Below are 27,873 nucleotides of genomic sequence, written 5' to 3' on the forward strand. Positions count from 1 at the left end.
ACATCGCAACCAGAGTAATTCGATTCACTTACAAATGACTCCTATGAACTGGTTCTTTTTAGGAAATCCAAACATACAAAAAATAAATCTAAATCATGAACGAATGACTCTGAAATGGTTTTTGCAAATGATTCAAAAACAGTACAAGGAGTATAATCTAATTCACAAACAAATGACTCATATGAACAGGTTCTTTCTAGTGAATCAAATCCATACGGCAGGACCAGCACAGTCCAAATCATTAACAAATGACTCTTATGAGCTGATATTTTTTTTAGTGTGAATCAAAACCATACAGAACAACAAGAACAATAAGATTCACAAATAAATGACTCTTGAGCTGGTTCTTTTTTAGTGAATCAAAAACATGAGTCACAACTTGAATATTCCAATTCATCAACAAACGAATCATTTAAAAAAAAAATTTATTTAAAATTTAAAAATTTAAAAAAGGTTTGAATTAGTCTGTCAAATTCTGAACTAAATGAACTCTGAACTAAATTTGTCAGAGCGTTCGCCAAATTAACTTCTGAAAATATATGTGAGGGCAGAGGGCATTGTGGGAAAACTACCCTTGAGGAAAAAAAAAAAAAAAAAAAAAAAAAAAAAAAAATTATGGTATCTCCTTTTTTTTTTTTAACCACTAACTCAGACCAAAACAAGAACTTGGGATGAGGAACATCAGGTCCAGAAAAGACAAACATCACAAGGAACTAACAGCACTCAGATCAACCCTGGATCAATAAGAGGACATGGTACCAAGAAGAAAAACACAGAAAGGAAACTGCAAAAGAGCTAACGGAGAATGAGTGAGCAAATGAAAGACTGAGAGAAGTGCCATGGAAACAGTAAAATTAATAAATAAGTCATAAGCAGTGAATGATGAATCACAACTCTCCGGAAAGTGTAGTTATCAGACAAGTCAGGCAGCAACAGAGCTGCCCAAATGCATTAAAGCAAAGCTTCTACCCAAAGCCCAAAACACAAACACAGAAATCCTCTTTTAAAAGGTTTCAGAAAGAAAGAGCCACGGCACATGAGCTAGTGCTACTACATGCTCACTACACAAAACGATTATAATAATAATGGTGTTTAAAAAAAATGATAAAAATAAAAATTAAATGAAAACCACAAAATAAAAATCAATAATTATTATTTTTTTAATTAATATAAATATTAAAATATTATAAATAAATAAAATACTAAAAAGAAATATACACACAAAATGAAATAACCAAAACAAAAGTAACAGCATTAAAAAAATTTTTTTTTAAATATATTCATAAAAACAAAAAAAGTGAAATAGAAAACAATAAAATAAACAAAATATAAAAATAAAATACTATACAAATAATAAAATAAATAAATAGAATAAAATTACTAAAGCAAATAAATAATAAAAATTTAATATTTATATATAATAAAAAAATGAAATGACCAAACAAAATATTAGCATGCGCATATATGTATATGTACACACACACACACACACACACACACACACACACACATAGAAAATAAATAAAAAATACAAAAGTAAAATAAAATAAATCAAATATGAAATCATCATTAATTTATCATTTATGATAAATACAATTACTTAAATATTTGTTTAAAAAAATAATATAAATACTATAACAAAATAGAAAATGAACCTCGAATATTTTTTATCAAAATAATAAAAAAAATGTTTAAAAATAATGCAGATTAGTTTCAAGACATACATGCAGAAAGTTCAGCTTAACTGTGTGGTTTACTGAACATGTTGTCTTTACTGTGTCATAATAGTTTAAGTACCCTTTACTGGCCAGTATCATTACCATAAACACAAGGCTGCTCCTGTTAACCCATTAACCTCTTTATAGCCTCTGGGTACTTTATTAACCCCTATTACCAACACAAACTCGGTCCTAAAACCGAGTGGAGCAGCCCTAATAATTCCCAGGTGCTGCTGGGAAGTCCCATAAAAGCACAGCACAATTCCTCTTCAATCTGAGACGGCCCCTACATTTGAGCGCCGCTGTCGAGCAACGAGGGGAAGTGGTTTTTATGTGATTAGCTCATAGTCGAGGGCATGAGAGCGAGCGCTAATGAGGGATGGTTGTGACACCGGGGTCTGATCACAGAGATCACACAAGCTCATCTGCAAGTTAAAACTCCCAGTCAATGCCAAGCCTTTCATTCATGAGAGCGGCGGACAGGTGCCAGTGTCGCTTTCCTTTCCATCTCTTTCATCCTTAAAGTGACAGACTTGTTTCTGCATTTTCTAAACTTTCAAAGCAAAATGTACTTTTTTTTTGTTGCCTTTTTTCATATTATATGCATCTATATATCTATCTATCTGTGTGTGTGTGTGTGTGTGTGTGTGTGTGAAAGAGATTAGGGCTCAAAGAAATCCACTTTATTTTTCCCAGATTCCATTTTTGTATTTTTGTTTTTCTAGTTTTTGCTTTAGTGGATGAATTAAATTGTAATAATCAAAAAGCATGTCTAATCAACTGAATTCATCACTTTAATAATGTACAACCTTTTTTTAATAAAAAAGTATAATTATAAAATTTTAAATATAACCTTTTTTACAATAATAGGACTATATGAAATGTTTTTGAATTGTTGAAATTATGATTTAATATCAATTTATTCAAAAACAAAAATGTTGTTAAAAAAATCAAGGCATTCAATTTTTTTTTTTGAAATTGTATTTTGGTAAACAAATCGCTGCACGTTTACTGTTAAAATTAATGCATGGAAGAAAAATTGTGACATTACCAAAAATATAATTATAATTTCTAAGAAATTAACAAATTATTCAATTTATGTAAAAAAAATATATATATTTAATACATTATTTTTTATTATTTTAACAACAGTAATTGTTTTAATAATATGAATAATATTAATTACTATTATTATTACTTTAAGTACATTCTACTGTATGATAGTAATATATTTCTATCATAATTTTTTCAAGAGAAACTATAACTTTTATATTGGCGGGTTGCAGTAAAGACCTTTGAGTTTCTGAGCGATTCTGCGATAGTTTTATTAAAACAAAATGATGAAGAGCTGCTATAGCCAAAAGTTTTTATCAGAAACTATATTGTGCTAAAAAAAAAAACGCATTACTTTGTTCTCTTTGTACGTTTCCAACATTCATGGCTTTTTTTCCTTTTTTTTCTATGCATGTGACTACGTTAAAATATTCTGATTGTGAATCTAATAAAAAAGCTTCCTAGTCCTTAACAGAAATTTCCTTTCATCTTGAAGATTAAAGGCATCTCTTGCAATATTTAAAGGCAAAAAATAAAATAAAATCCCGAAGCATGAGAACAGATTTTACAAAACTGATATCCTGCTTCATAATTCATGGACGTTCAGCCTTTAAAGTCCTCTCTACCCTCACAATAACTCATATATCCTGGGTAGACTGCATTATGTAATTGTTAATTATTGATAACTTGCAATTGCGTAATCAAAAAGGTTGCGGGTGTAGATACCCCTGTGTGTTTTTCTTCCACCGAAAACCATTTGTGAACCATGAAAACCTCTGACGGGTTTCAGTCTGACACACATAAATCCAGTTGACATTTCCCACAATCAAACAAAAGCACGTTGTCCACCTGCGACCGCGGCAAAAGGAAGCCAGTGACCTAAAAAGCCACCAGAAGAGGGCCTTTTATCCCTCGACATCAGATTTCGCACTGTAGGATGGACAGCGATCAATACGTCCTCGAAATATTGAGCCCAGCATTACCAGATATCACTGTGTTTCAGTACTGAGCCCTGAAATAAACTGAAAGGGCAAAGAAAGAGCTGATATCAACATATTGCATGGAAAAAGCGAAGGAGAAAGGCTGTGTAAACACACTGACATGCAGAAAGCAGCGCTGTAAAAGCACCGTTGTGCCCTGGAGGGTGTCACCCCACCCTTTATCAGGCGTTTCGACGTGTTAAACCGTGTCTTGATCATGCCCAAACCTCTCGACTCATTCACTGTTGCCAGTTGACCTGACGAAGAAAAGACATCGCACCTCTATGTCAAATACACATAGGTGTGTCTTAAAGCACTGTGTAAACACTACGTGGCTTTCAATAAGCTGACGGTCACAAAGACAAAGGCTGTCGAAGATGTGACGGAGTTAGTTGTCAACAAGAATATTGTTGAACATGTGAATGCATTTAAAGGAATAGTTCACCCAAAGTGAACATTTGCTGAAAATGTGCTCACCCTCAGGCTATCCAAGTTTGTTTGTTCATCCGAATTGGAGAAATGTAGCATTGCATCACTTTCTCAGAAATGGATGCTCTGCAGTGAATGGGTGCCGTCAGAATGAGAGTCCACACAGCTGATAAAAACAAATCCACAAGTAATCCACACCACTCCAGTCCATCAGTAAATAAATAAAGGTCTAGTGCAAAAAATTGTACCAAGTTCAACAGAGGATTTCCAGGTAATGCATGGACTTATAAAAACAATACATTGTATGCAATGTAAGGCGTTTACTAAAAAAAACAAAAGTGTCTGCTAAATGCATAAAACATAAGTGTTCACCATTGAAACTAAACCCTACTGAAGGCACAGATGCATTGAATACTGCATCAAGCAGAAGAAGCCTGAACGTTCAAAGTCACTCCAGAAATGAGCCATTTATTCTAGCAGGTCACAAAGTGGTTTCATTGAGAACATGGTCTGATACTCCAGGTATTATGACAAGCATTAGCGTTTCCGCTGGGAAGCAAAAGTCTTTCACAGAAGTAGGCTAATAAGTTCAGAGAGAGAAAAAGGGCTACAGAGCTGAGACTAAAAATACAGCCTTGCACGGAAAATAGTTTGACACTCATTTAAATCTACCGTGAAACAACTGCATGACAGCTGATGTGTTTTCCCTTATTATGTTAAATCTCCATCACGGATTTGAAAGGAAAAGGTCCCTTCCCCCATGATGCCACAGTCTTAATATAACGCCACACCATCAGCCTGCGTTGATATCAGGGTGACGATTTCCGGGAATATCAGGTCTAGAACAAGAAGAGTTGGACAAACCGGCTGTCTAAATGATTTAGGGATAAAATGAAGGAAATCAATGACTGATCTTTTTTTGATCCAGCACCAATTGTGCAGAATATACCGAAAAGATGTTCTTTTATCAGAGAAAGGTCATCACTGTAAAAGCTACTTTTTTTTCCGTTACCATGATTTCTTATGGAATTGTAAGAATTCTGTCAACTTTTTTTATAGAGTGCTTTAGTAAAGATATTTTGTAGCAAAACCCTTTTAAAAAAAAAAAACAATTAAAAAGTGGGGTGATACATTACAAAGTACATACTTAAAATCTATATCTCTGAAATTTTTCGGCTGATATGCAGTATGTATCTCTGTATTTTCTGTGTTTTCTAATATATTCATATAAGAAAGAAAGAAAATAAAGACAATTTGTCAGGAATTTCTTTGTTACTTTGTATCGAAAACATACCGAACCGTGACACCTGTATGTCGTATCGAAACAAAATGTGAATTTTTTGAATCGTTACACTTTTATATATATATATATATATATATATATATATGATTACTAATATGATAATATGATACATAAATAAGCTTTCCATTGATGTATGGTTTGTTAGGATAGGACAATATTTGGCCGAGATACAACTAGTTAAAAATCTGGAATATAAGGGTGCAAAAACAATCTAAATATTGATAAAATCCCCTTTAAACTTGTCCAAATGATTTTTTTTGGCTATTGCTACAAATATACCCCAGAGACTTAATCCTTTTGTGCTGCAGGGACACATATGGTGCTGTTTTTTCATCCCGCCCAATGTTGTCTAATGAAACAATATTTATATTAAAGGTAGTGAGATTGTATGCAAATATAAATCTATGTATTTTTTAAAAACACTACCAATATTTCAGATCCTTCAATCAATATATTTTATTTATTTGTGCATGCATATAATGTCCTACAGTTCAATTACTTAAGAAGCAGGGTGCTAAAGATGTGATGTGAATCGCTAGTTGACAACAAACATATTGCTCTTGCAGATTTTTGATGGCATGATCAGAATTTTTTGAACATGCAAATGATGTCACCTGATGTCAACAATGAATCATTTGATCTGTGATGATTCAGAAACTGTACCTCGTTCAACAGGGAATTTCCATTCATGAAATCATATCATTTTATTTATATATATATATATATATATATATATATATATATATATATATATATATATTATATATATATATATATATATATATATATATATATATATATATATATATATATATATATATATATATATATATATATATATATATAAAATGCAATGCAAGTTGCTTTGAACGGAAGCATCTGAAAGTGCATAAAATGCAGATGTAAGAATTGGCACCACTGAAACGAAACCCTAAGAGTCATTGAGTACATTAAGTGGAAGAAGCCTGATACTAGAAATGACCTATTTCAGAAACAACAGATTGTTTCTCAATCTCAATGTGTCAAGTAGAGAGATGAATCAAGAGGAAATATCATATGATCTCATTTGTGAACCTATTGAACCCACTTGAGCTGAGTTTCAGCTCAATCACGGTCAATACAGAGGCAAGTCACTTTTATTTATATAGTGATTTATACAATACAGACGGTTTCAAAGCAGCTTTACAGCGATAAACAAGAAAATACTGATTCAGTGTTGCAAACAGTATTCAATTCTGCTGTAAAGCAGCTTTAAAAAGACACGTAAAAAGCTTGTGTTACTTCCTGTGTTTTGTGTGCCATCAGTCGACTTTATTGTTTTGGAAACAGGAATCTACATGTGACTCTGCTGTCCAGACAAGCTTCAGTAGATCTAAAAGAGGAAGTGACTATCTGTGAACCATTTCAAAGAAATCATTCTGCTTCGATAGAGAAGTGAGAACTATGCCTAAAAATCTTAAATCATAATATACTTACCATGCCACTTACCTACTCAATTAGACCAGATGACCTTAAAATAACCTCAATGCTTACTTAAATGATGATATTTAAACAATATTTTGCTGAGTATGTTTTTGTGCTGGTAAATTATGTCACTAATGAGTGTCTTAATGAGTGATGCATTGAATCATTCATTTAAATGATTCGTTCAAAACAGCCGATTCATTTGGAAAGGAAGCAAGAAACAAGTCTTTATGAATGGATCACTGAATCATTGACTCAAATGATTTCCTCAAAACAGATTCATCCAGGAACGAAACACCAGTGTTGCTCTGAGACGCAGATATGTTCTGATCCGAATTTATTTATTCGTCACATTTATTAGAGTAAAAAACGATAGGGCTGAACGATTAATCAAAATTAAATCGCAAAGGCGAGAAATAATGAGAAGGTAGAAGTTAGAATAAACCCTATTGTAGCCCTTGGACTGAAAAACATATTATAGTCCTACACCTTCCACAGATGATATATCTCGCACACCTCCACTCATATCCATTGCTAAGTATGCAACGATTCATCTCTGAATATTTTTTCACCAATAAATGCAACAGGGTTTGAAATCAAAACAAGTGTCATTTTAAAAATAAATACAAAAACCAAATGCAAAATAATAAAACAACAACAAAAAAACAAAACATATTTTGTTATCGCTTGACTTGCAAGTCTACAACATGACTAGTGAAGTTTGGTTCAAACGAACGAATCATTGTGAGTCAGCTCCTTGGTCAAGAAGATTCATGAATCAGTTGGTTTCAAACCAGTTTATACTTAAGACTTAAATCAGCATTCAGCTTTAAATCACTGATTGGTCATAACATGATTTAATTTCCCATTTATAGAGTACAACACCTTATGATTTCCAGGCTCAAACGCCAATGTTTTCTTGTACCCAAGTCTTTGCACTGTTGTGTGTAATCTAGTCTTGTAACCAGTGACATATGGCACATCTAGATCCTCACTTTCTCCCTCAGAATCAGGCCAACGGTCACATTAGCATCGCTTTCAATGGGAGACCGGCCGCTAATGGCATGATTGTAATAAAATCTCCAGACGCGGAGAACGAAGTGGGAGGGAAACACGCGACGAGAGACCGCCACATGGGATTCTACACAAACAACTGGGTTTTGCGACCAACTGACGGATGCAGGACTATAAGAGCATCTCTCATCCCAGATAAACGACCTTAGGAGTTTAATGAGCCACAGATGACTCGTTCTTAACCCGCTAGTTAATCCATCAAGTGCACTTATGATTCCTTCAAGTCATGTCAGAATTATTGTGTATTTATGAAATGAGTGCTCGTAATTATCAGTGGAACAACTCAGGATTTTCTGTAAAGTCCAGACTTTCAGCAAGGAGTATGTCAATTAATAATTTATTAATGACAATAATTAGTAATTTACTGTATAAATTTTCTTGCCATAAAATACTTCTCAGAAAATACTTCTCAAAATGGATTGTATTGCATTATGTCCAATAATATGTAAATAAAATAACATATATTGATTACTGGTCACTTTTCATCTCATTTTGTACTTTCATCAATTTGACTTATAACTGCATGCTTACCGTGATTCTCTATCAATTAGGGTACAGAGTGGAATACAATGATTTATTAAAAATGATGCCGTCAAAATCTCTTTTAGGCTTATTTCAGATGATTTTATTATACTGTGCTTTTTCCACCAGATTTAGATGCATGTAGTCTAACAGGCTTCACTGGCTGTTATTATTAAATAATAAGGCCTGTTATAAAATTGCATTCAGCCAGAGAGCAAAGAAATGACAACATAACCTGTACATTATTTGTATATCTCTCGAAACTCTTTCGTTTTTCAGAAAATTCAGGAAATTCTATATTTTGAATTTTTTTTTAAAAGAAACATGATCCTATTGGTGATTAATGTAAAATGAATGCTAAAAAGAAGACTCGGGGGCGGGGCCACAAATCCGTGAATAGCCTACTGTTGAAGCGGAGTGCAAAAGCGTGCACACAGATTATGAATTTGTGGGTACATGCTGAAAAACGTGTATGCAATTAATCTGAAAAATTCATTGGGATATTATGACATTCATTGAGTATTCTTTATAACTAAGAGCGTAATTGAATACATAAAATGTCAACACACATCATTTGCTGTTCACTTTGCTGCAATACATTTAAACAAAGAAATATAGAACTGGGCAAAGCCAATTCCAACCAAAATCATATTGCAATTATGATTCCAAATTTCTAAGTAAGGAACTTCCAGGAAGGCTGTAGAATGTACTTCAGCACAAAAAGAAAATGCTATTTTTGCTACCCAAATTTGGAGCATCCACCTATATTGGACTAGCGAGCTCTTGGGGTTCATCCCTCCTCCTGGAGGGGTGGAAAGAAAATAATAAATAATAGGGTGGCGGGGGGAGAGGAGGGAGGTGAGGTCTAGCCGATGAGTGACATGCAGCTGCGCTCGTTACAAACAGACAACTGCGAACAAAGATCAGATAGCATCAACAGACATGCGCGTCAACACAAGCCAGTAAACGACTCCAGAAACCAGACGGATGAGTTCTAACTAATGATGGGAGTTACAAGGAATAATGGCTCTGACTGCCATTTCTTTAGGTACTCCTTAAACTTTCGAGGAAGTTGTTGTTGCATTTATACTTATTGCAATATCAGATTCACAGGTTATTACATGGCAGCAGGGGCTAAAATTAACACTCACCAAGCACCAAATGAATCAGAATCAACTTTATTTGACAGGTGTTCCCAAACACAAGGAATTCAGTGTGGTTTTTAAAAGGTGCTCTTGGTACATACATACACACATGCTAGGGTTCGACATTAAGCTTTCACATTAGCTTGTCCTTCGAGTAAATCATTTATTTGTAGTTAAGGTAAAAATGTTAGCCTGAATCCACTGTAAATCGCTTTGTATAAAAGCTTCTGCTGAATGCATAAATCTATTTATTTTTAATTTACAATATTTTCCTAAACTGATTAAAGGTACATGTCTCCATTTACGTTGAATTCTTACATGTGATCAATACATTAAGTTAGATTAAGACACATGGTTGCTACTATTCAAATTAAATCAGTATCAACAAACTTCATCTGTCCAATTAATAGATTAATGTTTTACTTTTTTGTACATATGAAACATAAATATGAAATGTTATATTAAATATGATATTAAACCACCAGTGGGTCACTGTTTTAATGAGTGAATCATTGATTCAACCGATTCGTTCAAACGGCTGATTCATTCAATAAATGAAGCAAGTAACCGTTTTTATAAATGGTTCACTGAATCATTGACTCGTTCAAAAATCTATCCATAATGTGTCTAAAATGTAAGTCAGTTAATATTACTTGTTTATTTAACTAAAGTTATATAAAATCAATATCATATTTACATTTGAGCGGAAAGTTTGGAAAACATCACTCCTGGTCATGTGATGTTGCTTATGTTATATAGAATACTTATCTTTTTTTCTACCGCAGTATGTTTGTTCATGTTTGTTTCTCTGTGTGTGTTGTTGCACTGATAGTGTTGATTTCTTTTGACATCATCCGTTATTAGTCACCGTTTACACTGAAATTAATAAAATCCGAAAGTAATAAAATCAGAAATCAGAATCAGCCAAAGTTTCGGTGCTGCCCTAGTTACAGTTTGTTATGCACACATACACATCTATAATAATGATAATAATTAAATAACTGCAAATAAAAACGAGTGTTGGTGAGTATCTGAAACACTGTTACTCACCAGTTAGCCAGTAAAAAAATATTATCAATATAAATTATATTAAATTCTAACAAATGCCGATTATTAAGTCAGAAAGAATGCATTATAATTATATATGCACTTTTCACGTGAGCCTAAATTTTGCTCCACACAAACTCCATTTCTGCAAGAGACTGTGATTTTGCATCGTTTATAAGGTGCATTTGAAAATTCACCAAACATCTTCCCAATTTTACAATGAGAATAGTTTATCTTTTGTCAACAAAAGAAAAGTATTTTTTTTTTAAACTTAGTTTTATTATTATTATTTCAATTAAATGTACAGTTCAATAGTATTATAAATGATACTTCTTTATTGATATTGCAAATTACAAACATTTTTTAATTAATCAAAAGTAGGTCAGTACACGCAGTATGACTAGTATCTGTAACTATTAAGCTGCAAAGAGACTTTAAATATGAATCCTAAATGTTCTGTTCATCTCTGTGTGAATAGACGGAGCACAAGCGTGATTTTGTTTACTACACGGACTGAAGCGTTTGTGACTTTCGCTGTGATTTTTGCATCTGCCGTCTAACTAAATTAAAACACAAACACATGAACAACATCTCCAGAACTGCTCTGAGAGTCACTTCTTGAGCATTTTAACATTTCATTAGAGCTAAACTATGGTCATATCAAATACAGACAGAAGCGTAAAGGTATTCACAGCAACCCGTCAAAATAAAAATTTGGTTTAGCTGGAATAAATTATGTTAGAAATATATTACTGTGCAGAAGAATTTACGTACTACTACTACTACTAAAAGTAAATAATTAAAACTTATTTTTAAGGAATAATCACACAATATAAACCCTCTCCTTCTTTGGCCAAAAATAAAGTTTGTTTTCATTTGATTAAAAGATCAATTAAATTACGGTGTTATGTCTTCATTTGATAACCAGAAGAATTGGTTAAAAAAAAAAAAGTTTTTTAGGGCAACTGTAAAAACAAAATGTAATAGATAAAGTTGTTTTTATGCACAATAAAACAGAACATGAGAAAAAAATGAAAATGATTTCATAGGCCACTAAAAATTTTTATTTTTTCTGTTAAACTTTAAATATACTGATGTTACATTGTATAGGTTTCATGATTTTAATTGATTACACATGATTTTTGTTCAATTAAAAGGAGTCCAGAAAAATTAAAACTTTCCCTATCAAGGTGAACAACATGTAAATTAAAGTGGGAAGATTAAAATAAGCTCGATAAACCCAGGTCAAGAATTTCTAATGTTGAGTCACCCACAAGCTTTCCTGTGTCACTGACTAAACATGCAACCAACGTCTGGTTTTCAGCCTTCTTCACTTATTCTCCATTGTATTCAGTGTTAGTTTTCAGCATGCATGACATCATTTGCCTGTGGTGCAACATGACAGACCCAGAGTTTCCCATGTGTGTATATTTCCACGTCTAAGACAGGACATCCCACAATGTCTGCAACACCCTTCCGGGGAAAACATCCATTCAGCCAGTCCACAATCCTCATCAGTGAACACTTCCGTTCTCTACAGGCCTTCCAGAAAACTTCCAATGCATTTCAAAAGTGTTTTGCTTCAGCAATGTATATGCAAGTGGAAGGAGTACTAGCTCAAGTAGTCCATTAAAACACACCAGTGAGGAGGGGGGGGGTTTATTCACCATTCACTTCAATAAGAGGCTGTCATTGGGGACAAATTAGAGGGCTCAATGATGTCAGCGGAAAAGAAAAGCCGTTTCATAAGTCGAGCAAATTATTAAAGATCAAAAGATCATGAAGACAAAAAAGTGCATTTATGAATCTTTTATAAACATACCAAAAAAGTGCATTAAGAAAGTAAAAGAGTGCATTTTGATATTCATGTTGATCTGAAGGCTAATGCATCCAAAAACACTTACGCTCCTAAAATACATTTTCTTTAATAGTTTTTTGCAGCACTTTTTCACACAGTTTTCGATAAGCTTTTGGAGAGCGAAACAAATTCTTCTTACATTTTATGTTCTTCAGATCATCGCATTGGTTTATGGGTTCTTCAAAGCACCAATAATAAACGTCTCCTAAAGAACTTCACAAATAAAAAGTTATTTTACGAACTTACACCACTTCTCCTGTGGTACAAGACTGGAAAAACTTCTAATCAAAATATTTTAACTTTCAAAAGTGCATCAAAAACGCAGTGCAACTCAGTTCAATAGTTAAACAGCAAGTTGATCAGTTGTTTCTTTTATCTTGTTGAGGTCTTTGTGTGCTGTTTATCTTGGGTCTTGTTGTCAGCAAACAACATCTGTTGAATGTGGAGAACTGACCAACCCACCACCCTTTCAACTGCACAATTAAACAGGCTGACTTTAACTCAATTAAAAAACTATTTCACATCAATGAGGTACCACCTATTTATTAGGACCTGAGCATTACTGTGGCTTCCAATCATACATAAACACAACTAATACTATCTACCAAATTCTAATGAGGGGAATTCCAATCCATTCCAGTCAGGGTTTCTTTTGTAATTAATAGTAACACAATGCATGTGACCTCAGCGTCATAAAAACATCTTGATAAGATTAGAAGAGAATTCCCACAGCTGTTAACTTTCTTTTAAAGTGACGCCATGCCAAGACCAAGACAAAATCACTCAACAACCATGCAGCTATCAATAGAAGACATGACCGTTTGCATAAGTTGGTATGACTTCAGCCTTGGGGAATAATAGCAAAGGATATTCAATCAATGAGTTGACTAGCTCTGAAAGTGATTATGCTGTGAACAGATTGCATCGTGTCAATGAGGTCAAGCTTCCTTTGAATGGAGCTCATATGGACCCCGCAGCAAGCAACGGACAGGACACCTTTCAAAACGCTCCAATAGCTCGATGTTTTTAGCAAGAACCGAAAGGAGCCAAGTAATTCACGGAGTAAAGTTAACTCAAAGTTACTTGTCAAAATTGTCCCTGGCAGTATGGCAAGCATGCATGTCAACAGATTTCTGTAGGTGTAGATGTTATGACTCACATTAACCATGATAGTGACTTGTAACACATTCTACTTTCGTTTAGAATAAAACACTATTGATCAAACAATATGCTTTTTAATAAGTAATGCCAACAGAAATGTCAAGAAAGTAAGTGCAATTATATGTATACGAACACACACAATGCAATTAAATCCTTTCAAATGGACTTATTTTACACAACAAGTTACTCAACAAATTTGCAAAAATGTATTTGATATCAGAAAATGTGCAATTCATTGACAATACTTACGATTTTGGAACTGACACTTGGTGAACCACTGTTTATCGATTAGACACAAATTATCAACTCAACATGGACAAATATAAGCCTTAATGCGTTTTTTTAACTAATAAAACACCTCAAAAGTCCTGCTGTTATCAATTTTTGTCCACAAACAATAAGCTTTACTAAGGCAAAATATGCTGGGGAATATCAATAATTAATAATTCAGTCAAAAATATAGGTAGTTGATATTATAATCAATGCCACATGATCCATGAAAAACTATTTTTAAACCCAGTGCATTTTATGACCTGTATTATTTGACAGAGACATGACGTGTACCCAAAAAATATAGATCTCACCACAGCATTATTTAAGAGAAATAAAATAAAACAAATAATGACTCTTCTAAACTCAAATAGCCTACATATTTGTAGTTCAACACCAAAATGTTACGTTTACATTTTAAAAGTATATACTTTTATTATCAGCATGTACGATTTTTTAGTATGACACACTTATTGTAAGAAAAAAAAAATATTAAAAAAGTTCATATCCTGGTTACTAGTCATCTACTCGCGTGAACAGACAATAGAACGCGTCACACACGAATAGAACGTTCAGATATCGATCTGTTCATTTAGAATTCCGCGCGAATTCGCTTTCAATCTGAACAAGGACAAAAGAGTCACACGCGAAATCGTTTCAAATATCTGTATTCCGTTCAGAAGTGAGGCTGAACACTTGAGCAAGTGTCCTCGATCACAAAAGAAGTTGTTTGCTGGATTCGAGCACATGGCAGAAGCGACTAAACGCTCGCGTCTCAATGATTCCGATCAGGAACGCCGTTAAATTAGACATGAAACAATACAGGAACCGAAGCGCTGCCTAATAACCGTCAACTTGCCTGTAGGATGTTAACTTTCTGCGCTCCTCACACAAATGTAAACTCCACCGACAACACAGAAAGCCCTGAGCTGGGTTTGGTTCCTCACATTCGAGCCGTTTCTCCGCTGAGGCGCGTTCTGCTGCTCAAACCGTTTCCTCCATCCGCGCTGCAACGCTACCAAACCCCTTTGCGTTGCCAGGGCAACAGACCCACTTCAGCCCATCATAGCCCCGCCCCTTCGACATCCACTGGCAGCTGCTGCAGTGCGCGCGCGCGCCATTCCTCTCTAATATGCTTTCACTTTTTTCCCTTTTCCTTATTATGAATTCTCTTCAAATTCTCAGTGGAATCTCTACTAAATATTTCCCAAACTTAGTACTGATTAACAGTTTCATTTGGACTGTTCACATCTAAAATTGTGTATCGGTTAGATGTAAAAGTAAGACAGCATTTTGTTATGTTACAAACTGGGTCATAGGTAACCTTAATCCAACTTTTTAACATTTTCTCTCAAAAAAATAAATTAAATACAAATATTTTTTTTTTTCAACAAATGGCCAAAAATTTATCTAAAACTATTAACCCAAATGTTTTTCTTTTGTATGTTATAAAATAAATATATGTATACACACACACAATTTATTATAGATATATAGATATGTATATATTATATATATATATATTTTTTTTTTAATAACAGAATGTATTATTATGTTTATATATATATATATATATATATATATATATATATATATATATATATATATATATATATATATATATATATATATATATATATATATATATATATATATATATATATATATATATATATATATATATATATATATTGTCCTCTGTTTATTTCAGTCTTAGAAAATACATTTACATGGGCCATGTCACATTTGAAAATAAATAAATAAATAAATACATTTTATGTGAACATATAACTAATTTAAATAAAAATCTGCAAGGAACATACTTTATAATGTTCCAATATATTACAATAGATGATTAAAACATAATAAAGTATTAAATAATAAACAAATTCAGTAATGACAAATTATTAGATCAGTATTAATGTTTTGTTATCCACATCTGCATTTAGCCTACTGTATATTCAGAAAATGTGTTTTCCTGCCCATAAGATATTCTGAAATATATTTGGGTGTATGAATGTTGAAACTAAATGTATTTTCTATTTCAGAAATATGTTTCGTTGAGCTTTGCTGTTTAAAACATATAATTTTTTTTATTATTTCATTTATTTATTTATGTATGCCATAAATCGGCGTATCATTGGTTGTCTGTTCCTAAACAGCTAAATAACTTTTTTAAACTGCATTGTTTCAAATACCTTTAGCATTAATATTCAAAATTACAAATGTGAAACGTTGCTTTACTCAAGCTTAGAAATGGCTTTACCAACAGTTTTAACAAGACAATAACCCAGGCTGAAGCATATAGTAAAAAACCCTAGTGTGAAAAGGGTCAGTGAGGTTAAACGTGCTGTTAATGCCTAAAGTGCTTGTTTAATCAACAGTAAATGACTTTATGAAACAGGCCATAGGGGAAATTGGGCTAGTTATTATAGAGACTGATTCTCACATATTCTAACCTGTGACCAAGCTTCGAATGAAACATGGTAACAACTGTAATATATAGCATGACCAGGATGCTTGTGCAATGTTCCTCTATTTGTGCTACAGGCAAAGAAACCACTGTATTGTTGACTGGCTGATTGATGATAAGGAGGTCTCAAGCACCACTAGCCTAGTACTTACATGCGATGAAACCCATAGTTTAGTGATAATACCAGGGGATTTATACCAAGAGGAATACAGGTCTTTGTAACAGTCTGTTCTTATGAAATTCGACACTAATCTGCCCGTTTAACTGGATGAACAGGATTTCTCAAGTCTTTTGCAATGGGATACATTCAAGCAAACCATTTCTGTTTTTGCCATTAACGATATGAAGAATTGTTTTGGCTCTTAAGATTGACTTATTAATTGCATCACAGTTAATCGATTACACAGGGCTGTTTTATCTCCCAGTCTTGCGTGAGAGGACTGCATGTGTGCTTTGTGTGTCCAGACAATGTCAACAACATGTTGTCACTTGTAAATGAAATGCTCTGTTTGTGGGTTTTTTGAAAGAGTGCATGCATTCTTTGATGAGGTATTGTATTTCATAGCAGCTTTTTTCCCCCTCATAAAACTTTGAGTGATCATGATTTTTTAGGACGTGTTCCTGGACATCCACATTTGGCCCCAGCACAACATTAGCATCAGCCAATCAGATTGTTGTGTTTGGTTCAAGCTTAGGGTTCAGGTTTGGGCTTTAACAGTGAACTTAACTCTGTTTTTTAGGGGTATTTGAAAAATCTGCCATTATTTTCTCATCATCATGTTGTTCCAAACATGCAGTTTTTTTTTAAATCTACAAAATATTATTTATAACTAGATGCTATTATAGTTTTTATTTATATTTTTTTAATTAGGTTTTATTTTTCTATTTTCTAGTTTCATATGTGTTTTTATAATTTTTGTTAATTTTGGGGGTCTGCATAGGCTAGTTTTTAGCCTTTATTATTATTATTTTAGTAATAAGTAGTATAAGTACTTCAGTATTTTAGTATTTAAGTTAAACAAAAATATTTTTAAATTTTTTTTTTTTTTTTTTTTTTCAAGCTGTGAAAATGTTTTTATTATTTACTTTACTTTTATTATTTACTTTATTAATCATATAATTCCAAACCTGTGTGCTGTTTTTCTTCTTCATGTAAACACACACACACACACACACACACACACAAATTATAATTTAAAAAATCTTCACAGCAGTGTTATTTAACAATATATACTTTTAGTAGCCTTTAAGAATATTTTTAAATAGTTTTTTATATATATATATATATATTTTCATTTTTTAAGATTTGGTGTCTTTGATATTCAACATAAGCACAGACTGCAGAAAACAATCTTCAAAAAAACTCCTCAGAACAGCATGGGTTTGAAACCACATGAAGATGAAAAGAAAGGTTACAATCAAGGTCACTGAGAAGGAATATTGTTAACACTACATCCGTCCACATACTGTACGTCATGTCCTTTAAGTTTACTGTAGCATCATGTTCCTGATCAGAGATATTCATAGAGCTAAGAGGCACTTTGTGAGATCCCCATCCTCCCATAATCCCTCCCATAATGCCCAGAGATAATGAAGTTGCAGTACCAGCGTTCAGGAGACAAGATATGGATATCAACTCGCCAATGGTTGGTGATCAGCCTTTAAAAAGACTTTTCCTCTGTGCTGGTCTGGTACTGAGCAACTGAGTTATGAAATTTTTTGGTCTGATTCTCCTGAGGAAGCTTTTGAGCAATCATATACATAAAATAAAATTTATTTTTATTTGAGAGTAAGAATAAATGTGGATGAGACCTGTTAAGGAGGTGTTAAAGAGGCACCTGTTTGCCATAGGGCTTGGTGACTTATTTGCCATCCTAGATCAACATTCTTTGCTTATTATATTTCTAGCAAACATTCTCAATGTTTTCACTTGACACAGAATCAGAAGGACATGATTGTTTGATAAAAATGTTGTTCCAAGACTAACATGCATCCAGGATCAAAACTGAATGTCTCAAATAACTTTCCACCTAGCTTCGTTCTGGTCTGCCATTTTTCTAATTTTTATGACCAAACCAATTAGTGAAAAACGAAGTACCTTAACTGAATATCCAACTCCATTCAGAAACACACCAAAGTACTTTACTAAAATAGTTGTAGCATGTTGAATCAAAATGATAGTAAATAAGTAAATACAATTTTAAAAAGTCAATCATTACAGTTAGGCTTCAGAAACATAATATATTTCAGATATCAGATTTTAATTGGATTTTAGGAAATATATATTTTTAGTGACTCAAATTAAATAAGTTCACTGTTCATGTTTTCATTACATTCTCCATATCACCAAATTAAAAAAAGTTTATTTCATATTTAATATCATTATTCCTTATTTTTTCATTATTATTTCTTGCACTATGTATTTATAAAAAACAAATGTATCAATTTAAATAGCTGACCAAGTTTACATTTTAGAGCAGGTTGTGTAAAAATCTTTAATCTCGAAACTGAAAGTGAAAGGAAAGGACATAGAGATGCACCATAGATGAAGTGAGCCGGCTTGATCAATGGATGGATGGTGTGTAAGGGTGTGTCCATGCAGTCTGTGAGTGGGCGGTCTGCATGCGTGTGTGTGTGTGTGTGTGTGTGCTGGTGTAGTAGTCAGATACCCTGCTGCTTTTATAGCCCATAAATCTGAGCAGGCCAGCGGCTGCTGTAGTCAGCTCACTGAGAGCCTTTCATGCAGAAAATGAATCAGACGGTTTGAAAGCAAGCACGAACGCCTCACTTCACTCACACACTGCATGTCTGCCTGACCAATACACAGGCACTCCACTCCATTCCAGGCGGCTTTAAGCTAATAAAACACTCCATTAATGACCAGCACGGTTTGTTCGCAAGATACTTCCATCTCGCTTCCCATGATAGACGTTCTTGCTCTTGTGCACGAATGGATCGCGCTTGTTGCTGTACTTAATCAAAACGAGCTGTGACACTGTATCTGGCAGTGGAGGGTTATTGAATTAAAGCAGCTCTTTAATGTACTCTAGTCTGCAAACCCATCTCTGCAGTCTTCAATATCGCATTAAAGCGAGACGCCTTTCTGTAATTTCATCATCTCACATGCAAACTTGCTTGACCTACACACATCCGGAATAAATCTACTAACAGTTATGCATTTCCTCTTTCTGCTTCCACACTGCTGTATAAAAGCACCTGCATCTCTCTCTGATCAAAATGTAATGTATTATAAAATGCTAGACTTAGTTATGCATGCTTGTGCAGAAGTCACTGACATGGTACTATGTGTTCTGGGTATTGCTAGGTCGTCTAGTTGCCAGGATGTTGCTATGCAGTTGCTCGGATTTTTTTGGGTGGCTCCAAGAGTGTTACTAGTTGCTAGGGTGTTTTGGGTGGTTGCTAAAGTAGGCTACTACTATGAGTTACAATAAGTTGCTGAGGTTAAGGTGCATCTCGATTCTATATTTAGGATACAAATGACTTGTAAAATAATAAAAGTGAAAATACAATGTATGTCTCACTAAAATGAGAATCCGGCAAAAACACGAAAGCCCGCCGTCTTCACCGTCTGCCAGTTTAGGAGCATTTACATAGATAGAGGTGTGAGGGCAGCCAAACTGGGTAAACAAGAACTATTTGCATTCACCTGAGGGCAAGTGCTGACAAACTGTGGCACTCCATTGGCCATCTGCTTTTCTTTTCTCTTCTTTCTAAAAATAAACACCATATAATGTCGGTTTTCATATTATTGTCCCGTAGATTGGAGCTTGAAACCGTGTGTAATATTGCACTTAAAATATTGATTCTGGTTACATGACCTTCGGAAGTAATATAATTCATAGAAAAAGAAATGCACAAACACACACACACATGAAACAGAGATGCACATGAGTGATACAGACAGACTATTGAATCTAGACTCAAGCATTCTGCGTTTGGACGGTTCATGGCATTGACAGGCTCTCTGTTTCTCCAGATGTGACGTGTGGATGGATCTCCACGGAGGGTGTTTGCCTGACACAGAGAGCCTTATTAAACACTGTGACAGTGGAGTGTGTTTGCTTACAGAAGCCCCGTGTTTGACAGCCCTTTGTGCGTGTCGGGCCTTTATGAAAAGTGTCAACAGCTCCTGCTTGACTCTTATCTGTGGTGATAGACACATGACGGTAATAAAACACTCGACATGTGGCGCAAAAGACGTGGAAGCCGCGATGCAATTAACCCACAGTCTGGGTTTGATTTGGCCTAGATATACAGGATAAATAAACTATTTGTTGTCATATTGATGTATAGACTTGCTCTTAAAGGGGGGGTGAAATGCTCGTTTTCACTCTATATCCTGTTAATCTTGAGTACATATAGAGTAGTACTGCATCCTTCATAAATCCAAAAAGTCTTTAGTTTTATTATATTCATAAGAGAAAGATAGTCTGTATCGATTTTTCCCGGAAAAACACGACCGGCTGGAGGCGTGACGTGTGGGCGGAGCTAAAGAATCACGAGCGTGAGAAGGCTTTTGTGTTGAGAGCGTTTGGAAGTTGTGACATTACCGTGAGGGAAAACCCATCATCCAAAACAAACCATGGCTAACAGTCAGATTCAGCCGTTTATTTATGATCCAGAATCAGATCCCGAGGCTGAAACTGAATGAGAGCAGCAGCAGCAACGACTCGCTCCGAGCGGGGCTCGAACCCGGGTCTCCGGCATGGGAGGCTGACACACTAACAAGGAGGCAGAGATATTTGAAGCAGTTTTACTCACCGCCTGCGGTTCCAACACACGATCGTGACCCTTTTTCGTTGGGACTGCATCATCCTTAAGAAATAAACGATACGCAAATCCGTCGTCAACCTGGGCCTTGTTTGTAAAACAAGCATCTTCGAAATGCAGGGAACAAACACAAACACTTGCACAACTCCTTTTATGCTCTGTAAAAATAAACTCCATCCACTGGTCCCTTAATGCTGTTTCTCTTTTGGTAATCTGTGCAGGGTTGTCTTGCCCTGGCAACCAAAAACACACTCCTTTTGTGACATTTGGCGACGCTCTCGCTCTGATCAGTGAAGTCTGTTGTGCTCTCTCTGCTCTGCTCTACGGGAGCGCACGCTCTTCCGGCAGAAGTGCGTCAGGACCCATATAAGGAAATTCTGCTCCATCTAACGTCACACAGAGCCATACTCGAAAAAAACTTTCCGAAACTTGTGACAAACCGGAAGGAGTATTTTGGGAACAGAAATACTCCTTCAAACGTACAACTTAATTTTTGAAACTTTGTCCATGTTTAGCATGGGAATCCAACTCTTTAACAGTGTAAAAAACTCAGTATGCATGAAATAGCATTTCACCCCCCCTTTAAAGGTTATAAAGCAGTATAATATAAAGAAAGTGTAAACATGCAGATTAAATATATATATGAAGTTCAGTTCAACCTGTTATAGTTTATGAAATAAACAGTGGTGGGTAGTAATTGATTACTTATAATCTGGATTACATAATCAGATTCACAACATAAAGTACTTGTAGATTTTATTACGTTTTAAAATACTTGTAATCAGACTACTGTTACTTTTTTATTTATTACATGATTATATAATATTCACACAACAACACGATAATTCAGCATTTATTGATTCTCACTAATTCTTCTTTTAAATGTTCCTTTCCACTTATATATTCAGAAAGTCTATGATTACACGGACAATTGAGAGCCTATGGAAGGCTTTTGACTTTCAAACACACTAAAATGCACACATTCACGTTATTTCTTATTTACATGTAATGTATTCTCAAACTTTCTGACAGCAGAACTTCTTTGTCACATTTCTGTTCAGTTCGGTTCCATTTTGGTTTAGTCTTCTCTGTATTTCGGTTCCCTGTTTTGTTCCTTTAGATGTTAATTGGCTCCACACCTGTTTTGTTTTCATCTTGATTTCGTTCCCTGTGTATTTAAACCCTATGTCTTCCTCAGTTCAGTGTTTGCTGTTGTTTTGTGCCTGTGTGGTTGTTCTGTTCTGTCTGTGGATTTATTAAAATTACATTTTTGGACTGAAGACAGGGTTTAAATGCATGGAGAATGAAATCAAGATGAAAACAAAACCATGTGCATGTAATGGATTATGTTAATAACTACCATTTTTAACAGTAAAAGACTACAGTTTGTAATAAATCTGCACTGAAAAATAACAACAGTGCTACAGTGAAAAATGAAAAGCATAATGTGACAAATACATCCTGGACTTTTCACTTAATTAGCTTCCAAAGGTGTTCACTGGCCTGTATAAAACAACCATTACTGAAGAAAAACAGAATTTAAGGAGGTAATAAAACAACACAGGATCGATGGGCTGATCTGATTTGCTCCTCCAAACAGTGTATTGTGTTTCAGGCCGGTTGAGAACGGCTTTTGTCAGATCAACTGGCTGCTTTTCAAGTGAGACACCGAAACAAAAGATCAACCCAGACATTTAAACACAGATTCATAAATGACTTTGACATCACAGACTGTGATTAAATGAAACCTTTCTTTTCATTTGAGTAATTTTTAATCTCATATCAGAGAAGAAACAAGAGTTTCTGTTCATTTAAAGTAAAATAATGGGTCACAAAGAAGACAAAAACCTACATTCAAATATTGTGAACTTCCCTTGTGGGAGCCAGTTAAAAACTATTCAGAGGCCCTTAACAAAGCCATAGCAACTGAACAGCAACACCCTAGAAACCAAATTGCAACATACTAAAACCAATCAGAAACCTTTAGCAACTGTGAGGGAAACAGGTCAATTTAGCTCAAAGGGAATCATTTAAGATTTTAAAGGGAATTTGAACAGAATCACTGTTTCACGGCTGATCACTGAGACGCCCTGCGATCCACTGAACGAGCCGTTTAACATTTAACAACTACTGCACAACTAATCAAACAAAATAAACTTTAAGTGAAAGAGAGTTGTCTTTCTAATTTATTTGAACTCGTAGTGAGGGATAACAATGTCTGCTTTTAGGGCTCAGGTGTGTCGTTCCCAAGCTAGGATACACAGAGTAAAGAAATGGTAAGAACAAGTAAAATGAAAAAAGAAAATAATAATTAATGGGAAAAATATGCAAAAATGAAATTAAATAGAGGAAATCAATAAGTAAAACAATAGTGGTTAGGTGTATAACCAAAACAGGAAAAGGGGTAAAATGCAATCAAATAAGTAAAGGTCTGAATAGCATATATTCAGATGGGTAATAAAGGTAGAATAAGTTTACTTAAACTTTCAAAGTTTAAGGCTTATTCATTCCTAAAATAATTAGGCCCCAAAGAGAATACTAGAAATAATGATCATATGAAATTATCTGAGAGGGAAATTTGAATGATTCAAAATAAATGTAATGTTTCAATTAATTTTCAATTTGTCAATTAATAATTGTGAGTCAGTATTTCCCTTTCTAGTAAAATGAAAATAAGTGGTATAGGGCTCAACACAACAGCTTTTACAAAATAGTGTTAAAAATTACTCTTGGTTTTAAAAGACATTAAAGACTTTAAAGAAAGTTCTTTAAAAAAATTACTTAAAAGTTACTTTTAACAGTAATGCATATTTCTTAGTAACTAGCACAACCCTGGTGTTGTCATGACGTTCACCTTGGAGATTGAAAATGTTTCTTTTTGAGACCCCAGGAGCCCAAATTCAGACCCAGAACAATAAAACCTACAGAAGAGGTGGGAGTTCAAAGGAGGAATCTTTATGTTACCAAACTGCAGCGAGAGGAAGAGTAGATATAAGTCATGATCTGCAAGATTTACCACAATCACAATCTCTTAAATGTTATAAAATTAGAGAACTAAGCCAATAGTATATATAATATCGGAATTGTGAATCATTTGAGTCAGTTCAGGAGTTCGGAGCGCGAATCATTTGAGTCAGTTCGGGAGATCGGAGCGGGTTCGCGAATCATTTGAGTCAGTTTCGTGATCGCGAATCATTTGAGTCAGTTTGGGAGTTCGGAGCGGGATCGCGAATCATTTTAATCAGTTCGGGAACTCGGAGCTGGATCTCGAATCATTTGAGTCAGTTTGGGTATCGCGAATCATTTGAGTCAATTTGGGAGTTCGGAGCGGGATCGCGAATCATTTGAGTCAGTTAGGGGATCGCGAATCATTTGAATCAGTTCGGGAACTCGGAGCTGGATCTCGAATCATTTGAGTCAGTTTGGGTATCGCGAATCATTTGAGTCAATTCGGGAGTTCGGGGGTTAGCGAATCATTTGAGTCAGTTAGGGGATCGCGAATCATTTGAATCAGTTCGGGAGTTAGGAACGGGTTCGCGAATCATTTGAGTCAGTTTGGGAGTTCAAAGCGGGTCTCGAATCATTTGAGTCAGTTTGGGAGTTTAGAGCAGGTTGGCGAATCATTTTAGTCAGTTTGGGTATCGCGAATCATTTGAATCAGTTCGGGAGTTCGGAGCGGGTTCGCGAATCATTTGAGTCAGTTTTGGAGTTCAAAATATAAAGTACATTTTTCTTCTGTACAAATTCTTTGTCTAAACAATAAATAAACAGTAGAAAATTTATTTCAAAACCAAATGACCTGAGCTGTGCTATGCAAAATATATAAACAATATATATATATATATATATATATATATATATATATAAAAATTATATATCCATTTTGTAGCCACATTCTTTTAACATTTGTCAACAACTGACCATTTTAAAATCTTCTTTTACTTTTCCAACAAAATTTTAGATGAAACCTTTTATTAAAAATGATATCATTAAATATACAGAGTGAGTTTGTCAACAAAAACAACAGAAACTACAAGGAAAAACGAATGATACCTAAATTAAATAAAATTGAAGTTTACTTAGAGTAAAATCAATGATGAGAAAATACAAATCATGCCTATCATTTCTATGCATTATGTGTGTGCTTTAAGGTGAAGTGCAAATGTAAGTGTGAAAAATACATTAGTAAAAACACAGATCCTGAATGAGGCATAGATGTGTGTTTTCCTCGTGGCTGTGTGTGTGTGTGTGTGTGGGCATGTTTTTGTGACATATCAGGACATAACTCTGTATAATGACATGGGTATGACATAAGCCATGTCCCCATTTTTCAAAACGCTTATAAATCATACAGAATTAGATTTTTGAGAAAGTAAAACTGCACAAAGTTTGTGAGTTGTGAGGGTTAGGTTTAGGGGTAGGGTTGGTGAAGGGTGATAGAATATACAGTTTCTACAGTATAAAAAACCATTACACCTATGGGATGTCCCCACTTTTCACAAAAACAAATGTGTGTGTGTGTGTGTGTTTGTGTGCGTGTGTGTGTGTGTGTGTGTGTTTGTGTGTGACCCCCTCGCTTGCAGGGGAACAGGTCTGTCTGTGTGTGTGTGTGTGTGTGTGTGAGACCCCCTCGCTTGCAGGGGAACACGTATGTCTGTGTGTGTGTGTGTGTGTGTAAGACCCCCTTGCTTGCAGGGGAACACGTATGTCTGTGTGTGTGTGTGTGTGTGTGTGTGTGTGAGACCCCCTCGCTTGCAGGGGAACACGTATGTCTGTGTGTGTGTGTGTGAGACCCCCTCGCTTGCAGGGGAACAGGTCTGTCTGTGTGTGTGTGTGTGTGTGTGTGTGAGACCCCCTCGCTTGCAGGGGAACACGTATGTCTGTGTGTGTGTGTGTGAGACCCCCTCGCTTGCAGGGGAACAGGTCTGTCTGTGTGTGTGTGTGTGTGTGTGTGTGTGTGTGTGTGAGACCCCCTCGCTTGCAGGGGAACACGTATGTCTGTGTGTGTGTGTGTTTGTGTGTGACCCCCTCGCTTGCAGGGGAACACGCATGTCTGTGTGTGTGTGTGTGTGTGAGGAACACATGCCGCCTCGCTGAGCAGTGCCTAATGAAGCGAGGAGTGTGTCCGTAGGGCAGACGGGCTTCGTGTTTCTATGCAACCAGGAGTCACAGGGAGGTGGTGATACAGCGAAACAGGGCTACGACTGCTGCTTCTCCATAACAACACACACTTCTGCTGCTGCCTTAACTAACCCAATGTCATTGTCTTTCCATAATTCTCCTGCTTTTCTATTCAGCTTTTCTCTTTTTCATTTGAATGTCTCGAAGATGCTTAATTTAAACAAACGTCTAACTCTAAGTATTGCATGCATGCAAGACCCTAGCAACTATAATGAACACTCCAGCAACTGCATGGCAACCACTCAGAACACCTTAGCAACTGGTTAGCATGCCACTATCAACATCCTGGCATCGTGGTGGCAAGCTTTATATTGATGAACCCCATTTTCTGAAATCTAAAAAATATTGTACAAAAGAAACAACAACAATCATAATAAAACAAAACAAAAAAATCTTTGATAGACCAGGGTGCAGTGCTTTTATTATTAACTATAACTATTATATTTAACAAAACAAACAAACAAAGAACTATTTCATTAAACTCTTAAAATAAAAAAAAAATGCATTGGCAAAGAAATGAAATAAAATAAGTTTAGGTTAAAATAAAAGTACTAAAACTAAAACTGAAATATAAATAAATTAAAGCCAAATAGATTATTATTATTATTAAATAATAATAATAATAATAATAATAATAATAATAATAATAATAATAATAATAATAATAATAATAATGTCAAAAGCATGACAAAATACTAAAACTTAAACTAATGTTTAAATTTTGTTGGAAAAGTAAAAGAAGACTTAAAAATGGTTGTTGACAAATGTTAAAAGAATGTGGTTACAAAATGGATATATCATTATATATATATATATATATCGTAGCACAGCTCAGGTCATTTGGTTTTGAAATACAATTTTACTTTTTTATTTATATCAAATACATATTTCAATTATACTTTGAATATTTCCTTTTTCTGTTAAAAAAATTTAAAATAATAAACAAAAATAAAGTATTTAAACACATTCAATTAAGTACAAAACAGTTAAGAACTTATGGATTATTCCCTAATTTTTCTTCTCTTTATTTATTGTTTTCAAAAGTTTCAACGAAGAATTTGTACAGAAAAAATATGCATTATATTTTTTTTCCCTTTTAGCTATTTCCAACCATTATTCTAATACTATAGACTGCATTTAAAAAGCTTTGCACAGGCTGTTTAATGCTGATAATGTACTGTGTGTGTCTTTACACAAAAACTACATGATGTAAAGAGCCTAGAAATGAAAAACACAGGAACTCATAGTGAGTCCAGCTGCAATATCATGATAAACTCATTGTGATGTTGTTATAATGATTATTAGTTTTTTGAGGGGACCATCTCATATTCTGGTCTGTGATAAACATAACTATACTTTGAAATTTTGTTGTGCAAGGTAAACCTCACATACTCACACTCAAAC

General features: G+C 34.5%; 1 protein-coding gene across 2 annotated transcripts in view; it reads right to left on the reverse strand.

Moving 5' to 3' along the window:
* Positions 1 to 27,873, reverse strand: part of LOC113112359 (forkhead box protein N2-like) — a 52,511-nt gene that overhangs the window by 14,587 nt on the left and 10,051 nt on the right. Inside the window, exon 1 of one of the 2 annotated variants that reach the window (XM_026277832.1) lies at positions 14,884 to 15,077. The exons of the other annotated variant lie outside the window; for it this stretch is intronic. The gene's annotated coding sequence lies outside the window, so the exon portion shown is untranslated. Of the gene's footprint in view, positions 1 to 14,883; positions 15,078 to 27,873 lie in introns of those variants that run through there. 2 annotated transcript variants of the gene reach the window in all.

Source organism: Carassius auratus, chromosome 13, assembly GCF_003368295.1.
Source record: "Carassius auratus strain Wakin chromosome 13, ASM336829v1, whole genome shotgun sequence".
NCBI classification, from domain to species: domain Eukaryota; kingdom Metazoa; phylum Chordata; class Actinopteri; order Cypriniformes; family Cyprinidae; genus Carassius; species Carassius auratus.